The sequence below is a fragment of the Tasmannia lanceolata genome, unplaced genomic scaffold, assembly GCF_043159265.1.
Source record: "Tasmannia lanceolata isolate RefF3 unplaced genomic scaffold, GAP_Taslan_0.1 ptg000025l, whole genome shotgun sequence".
NCBI classification, from domain to species: Eukaryota; Viridiplantae; Streptophyta; class Magnoliopsida; order Canellales; family Winteraceae; genus Tasmannia; species Tasmannia lanceolata.
The window spans coordinates 6,569,305-6,575,627 of NW_027518702.1; the positions used below are offsets into that span (position 1 = coordinate 6,569,305).

The 6,323-nt window shown below is 37.5% G+C and overlaps 1 non-coding gene across 1 annotated transcript; it reads left to right on the top strand.

Moving 5' to 3' along the window:
• The first annotated feature begins 388 nt into the window (after positions 1-388).
• Positions 389-489, top strand: LOC143858336 (U6 spliceosomal RNA). The gene has a single exon (XR_013238916.1). It is a non-coding gene; the product is annotated as a U6 spliceosomal RNA (small nuclear RNA).
• The last annotated feature ends 5,834 nt before the right edge of the window (positions 490-6,323 follow it).

Here is a 6,323-nt window from a genome sequence, read left to right on the forward strand (position 1 = left end):
ATCTCTGCAAGCTCCAATTTGTAGCTGGTCTTCACTACCTAATATTTAACATGAGAAGCTGAATCAGTGCCATATATATAGTCATCTAAGATGTTATTATTCTTTCCTTGAGGGAAACCAAAGAATGATGGGGAAGGAAAGAATGAGTCATTCCCCTTTAACAAAAGGAAGAAAAAAAAAAGGGCATCACTTTGGACAAAGGGGAAAATACATGCCTAACAACGAAGACATGGCATAAATGTGACTCAAAATCAAAATACTTGCCTTGCAACGCATCAATTGTATTCCAAAATTTTATCGGCTGCTTTCTATTTTTCACAGGTCGTTTTGAGTATTATTGGGTTTGGTCTATTACAACTACCATTCCAAACCCAATAATGGCTTTCACGTCTTCGGAGACATCCGATAAAATTGGAACGATACAGAGAAGATTAGCATGGCCCCTGCGCAAGGATGACACACACAAATCGAGAAATGGTCCAAATTTTGGTCCCCCTTTTGTTTCTTGTTTTTCGCTCCCTTTTTTGTTTCCCCCTTCGCTTGTGATCGGGGTTGTTCTCATTTTTCATGCTGTATCTTTTTTCTTTATATATATATATATATATATATATATATATATATATATATATATATATATATAGAGAGAGAGAGAGAGAGAGAGAGAGAGAGAGGAAAATGATTGTGAGCTTGAACCTCATATAGCTTATATGGGCTTGAGGGCCCAAAAACATGTGGACCCACATTGTTAGGATGATCCAAAACATTCATTTGAAAGGCCTTTACATAGATAGGGTGTGTACAAAAAATCAGCTCCACAAGATCATCCTAACCCATCTAAAAGTGTAGGGCAAAATGGACACACTGTTTGCCACAAATCTGCCCATTTTTGCCCTCCGCTTTTGGAAGGGTTAGGATGACCAATGGAGCTGATTATTGGTAAACACCCTATCTATGATGGGGCCTTACAAATGAATGGTTTGGATCACCACAACAAATGTGGGACCCATGTGTTTGGGCCCTGAAGCTCATATAAGCTATATTATATGAGCTTCAAGCTCACAATCATTTTCCTCATATATATATATATATATATATATATATATAGAGAGAGAGAGAGAGAGAGAGATTCCTACACAGTTGTGTAGATAAGTTATCTACACACTAGCTTACAGTGGGGCTGACATTGTTTGGGTTATCCAAACCATTCATTTGAAAGGCCCTCACAAAGATAGGGTAGCCACAAAAAATCAAATCCATAGGATCATCTTAACCATTCGAATTGTGGACGCAAAAAATGGACTAATTTGTGAAGGTTTATACACGTCCATTTTACATCCACAAATCGTAGGGTTGTGATGATCCTATGGATCTGATTTTTTGTGGACACCCTATCTATGTGAGGGCCTTTCAAATGAATGGTTTGGATCATCCAAACAATGTGGGCCTCTACTGTATTTTAAGCTAGTGTGTAGATAACTTATCTACACAAGTGTGTAGGAACCGTTTTCTCATATATATCTGGTAGGGGTCTCCCTAACCCCAGCTTACCCATAAAAATAAAAATTAAAAAAAATAGAAAGCAACCAATAAAAAAAAGAACTCCTAAAACTTCCCACTTCCTACCGACTAAAGATAAAACAAGACACTAATCCTAATGAAGAGAAAAGAAAGAAAGATGATAACCCTACCACACTTAGGAAATATAATCCTAATAAATCAAGAAACTTATCATCAACGTTTCAAAAGAAAAACTAATATTCCGAGGGAAAAAATTTCAAACTTGGCCATAGGGTCTGCTCCAATATATCGACTTAAACGAGTTGTAAATCAATCGTTTATGGTCAAAGTAAACACTTTTCCTCATTAGTCATTGAAGTTATAAATGGATTCAATCACCATACACACTTATACAACACACTTGAATCTTGTTTAAAATAAGAAGAAAAAAAAAAGAGAGAAGGAAAGCATCACAGAAGGTGGGTTTGGAGAGTGTCATCCAGGTCTGTAGTAGTAAGAGAGAATTATGTAAACAGTTTGTAACACTGTGAGGGCCAAAAGGAGAGCTGCTGCGAGAAGGGCGAACAAACTCCAAGGGCTTTCGAAGTACTTTTCCCTGAAGTTGGAACACCACTTGCGAAATCGTTTCTCCCACTTTCTCGTTCTCTTCACGCTTCAGCAACTCAAAATCCTGGATTGATCGGTTGAGTCCCCTAATGTAGGAAACATAGGAACTGACATGGTGGCTTACGCCTCTATGAAGATGTTCAAAGGCTATGAGATTGAGGAGTAAGGACTGAGTACAATCATAGATTTTGATCAATGGGAGGATAAGGATTCCTTTCTCTTTGTCGAATGCAAATCCACTGAGGTTGTTTTTTTTGCTTAAGTTAAACTCCACTTTGGCATCTCTATTTAACACCGTTGCGGACAAAACACGTAATTTTTTTCCTTCTTCATGAGAATCCAACAAGTCTCCAACCATGCACTTCCAAACAAGCTCCAACATGTGCATGAAGGTGTTGGAACCCAAGTCCGTTCCACCATCCACTTAGAAGACAAAGTATTTACTCTACTAAAGAAGCTTACCACCAGACCATTTATATACTTGCTACTCTGCACGTTCAAGTTAGAAATATGGGTGAAACACAATAAATAAAAATAATAGCAAAAAAGCCTTTTGCCATAAATAATTTAAAAATGCTTTCTCTACTTATTTGTTTTCTTAACAAGATTATTAACATTATTATTAATGAAAAATTCCTAAAATCTCTCTGCCCCCCTAAATAGAATTCATCCGTCTTATCTAGGTTTTGACGATATGGCCATGTTTGCAAACATGGAATATTAGGTTTTCCGGTGGTGGGAGAGGAAGAGACTTGAGAGGACATGAGTGAGGAAATGAGGATAGGGTTAGAAATAGCTGGAAAAAAAAAAAAAGGAAATGAAAAGCTCTACGCAAAGTAGAGTTTCATTTTTAATATTACGGCTCCCCAATTAGGGGTGTGCATTAATCGGTTAAAACCGAAATAACTGATCGAACCGAATTCGGTCGGTTATTTCGGTTCGGTTACCAAGTGTAACGGTTCGGTTTCGGTTACCTTCCTTATAAAATTTCAGTTTTTGGGTTCGGTTTCGGTTTTCGTGCAAAATTATTTCGGTTTAACCGAAGAACCGAAAGTATAAAAGAAACGAGGGTATTTCATAATTCATGAGTGAATATAGTGTAACCCACAGCCTTTAACTTCTACTTTTACTAGAAAGTAATTATTTTATAATAAAGAAAGTATTATCATGCATGCCAACTGTCTCTAACTTTTTCTTTGAGAAGAAAGTGCATTAAATTTCTCTGCAGCCAGTGACATAGGGATTTGACCTCTCATCTAAATGGGCCCCATTACAGTCATGACACCCATCAAATACCCATAATACCCCAACTGTTTGAAGCCTTTATACACCAATCAAAAGTTTTCGTCATTAAGAAAAATCTAATTCTGGGAATCTGTTCTCCCAACTCTATCTGTAAGTCTGTAACAGCTAGGTGGCAAGAAATCATGGGAAGGTGGGTCAGAATCTCGTGCAAATTAAAAAAGGGATTTCCAAATTTTTTACAAAGAAAGAGTAGATATAGAAAGATTTTATAAAAAGAAAGGCTCTTTTTGAAGAAGAAGAGAGAGAGAGAGAGAGAGAGAGAGAGAGGTCGATCCACCTCGCCGGAATGACAAGAATCGGTGTTTGACCGAGGCCGGAGCCGGTGGAAAAATGCTCCCCTTCACCTTCTCCATCTCAAGAACTTCACCTTCTCCATCTCAAGCAAATAGGGTTTTGCAACGCACCAAAACCCTAGGGTTTTCAGGTTCTATGATTTCCTCCCCCATTTTCTCCACTTCTCTTCTAATTTTTCATTCTTATTGAGTTGCAGCTTTTTTTTCTTTTATTGTTGCAGATTTAGGGCTCCTGCTCCATCCTCTTCAGAGCTGATTTAGGTAATTTTTTTGTTTGGAAATTATTTGTTAGTTAATGTGCTAGATTTTGTTCTTACAGTAGTGGCATATGGTTTAGGGGTTTAGGGTTTCTGATTTTAATACTCAGAATTCGGTTTTCGGTTAAAACCGAAAAACCGAAATTGGTTTTCGGTTTCGGTTGACCAAACAATCGGTTCGGTTTTGGTTCAAAACTTTGGGTAACCGAAAAACAGTCGGTTTCTTGATTTCGGTTATTTCGGTTCGGTTTAAACCGAATAAGCACCCCTACTTTCTATAGTTGTCAAAAAAATATTCAAAGAGAAACAACATCGGACAATAAAGACAATCCAAACCTTTTCGGCAAGTCTTTAGGATGGATCCATTCACCTAGATGATAAGCACACAATGGTTGTTCAGCTGTGGCAATCAAGTACTTGTCATCTCCCTCACCAGTTACCTGTAGAAGGTCAACTAATTAATTATGCTCTAAAAAATCAGAAACAAACATTTTTTCACTTAAGAGGCATAGAATTCTAGAAAGAATTTGGGGCAAATCAAGGTTAACCATTCCTCAAAATCAAAATAATAGTGTTCCAATGATCCTTGAGCTTAATCCTCAGTCACATCACCATCTTAATATGAAAATAAGGAATTTAAACTACAAAGTGCATTCCCCTTCCAGTCCAATTGACATCTTTTTTCACCTAGAAAAAAAAACTTGTACGAAATCTACTACAAAAGGTGTAGAAGATTGCACATTCTAATCCTATTAACATCAAATGCAAAGAACTTTGAACATTAAAAGGAAAGGATTACAAGGAGATTAAGGAAATGATTGGTTAAACTGTTAAACCTTGAGTACATGGGACACCAATATCATTAAGGCCATAGAAATCTAATCTTAAGGGAGTATGGAACATGGATGAAACTACAGTGAGTTACTCAGGGTTTGATACAGCTAGGTTATTGATATTTGATATGGGAGTGACTGAATAATTGGTCCATGAAAATGACGGTAAGATAAATTCTATTGGCATTTAAAGTGAAGAGAAGTTCAGTGGTAATAAAAAGCGATTTTTGGGTCCCACATGGAGATGCACTAAAAATTTACAGTGCACCCAAAATTACAGTGCCCTAAAAATTTACAGTGGGGCCCACATTGTTTGGGCGATCTATACCATTCAATTGTTGGGCGCTGATGTAGATACTAGATAGGGTGTGCCCACATTGTTTGGGTTTCTACACTGTGCCGTCCATTTGAAATCTCCAGATCGGAGGTTTAGGATCATCCTATGGAGGAGATTTTCTTGGGCACACGCTATCTATGCTAGGGTCCTACAAATGAATGGCTTGGATCACAATTTAGGCATCTGGAAATGATATGGAGGCTCTAGATAGGGTAGTTTTCAAAATATCCCATCCATGACGTGGTTGAAGCTGATAGGCGGTGTATGAAGAATAGAGAAACAGCCCAGCCATTAACTCAATTCAGAAGTTGGTAAATAGAAAACATTAAGACATGAGGAGCATCAACAAGAACGAAAAGTTACCATTCAAGAAAAAAAAATCAACAAGACCGAAAAGGTTTCTGGTATTCACAAAAGAGGAGAGATGGATGGCTTTTGAAAGAAGAAAATAGAAATACTCAATAGTTTTTTGATAGAACAAAATAGGAAGGCTTGAAAGGAAAAGGATGAAGCAAATACATTTGTTTCAAAATAATCAAAGGAATACTGAAAGGACTAGTACAAATCAGTAATTGAACATCAAATGTGATTTCTGTGGTCAAGGGAATCAAGTCGAAGAGTAAGTTCAAGCAATAACAAAACATAGGGAACAAGTCTATTGACTTTAGCAAACTACAACTATCAGAGCTGTTCTATAAGACGGCTCCATTGGAAGCCCACAATCAGAGAACTAAAGGTAAAATGTTGGAACACCGTCCAAAACACCCAACTGTTTGGATGTGTCTGTGTTTGAGGTGCATTTGTAGGTAGCATTCCTCAGTATCTATCTAGCCTGCCATATTGTGTCATTTCATCCAACAAACAAAGGGAAGGCTTTGCATATCAACCACCTTATAACACAAAAATATATCCTGGTTAAGGGTATGCTATCAATAAAACTTTACCTTGTAAAGTTCTTCATCAAATTGGGCCAATTGAGCGCATTTGGCCATGATATCCTTTCTCATGAAGAATGGAGTCTGAAGCGGCGTATAGCTCCATTTCGTCAAAAATGCAAGGCCGAAGTTTATCAATGCCTGATTAAGAAGGACACCAGCACCCTTCAAGTAAAAACCTCTTCCTCCCGCAACATTAGCACCTTACAAGTCGAGAAAATTCACATACAGTATCGTTT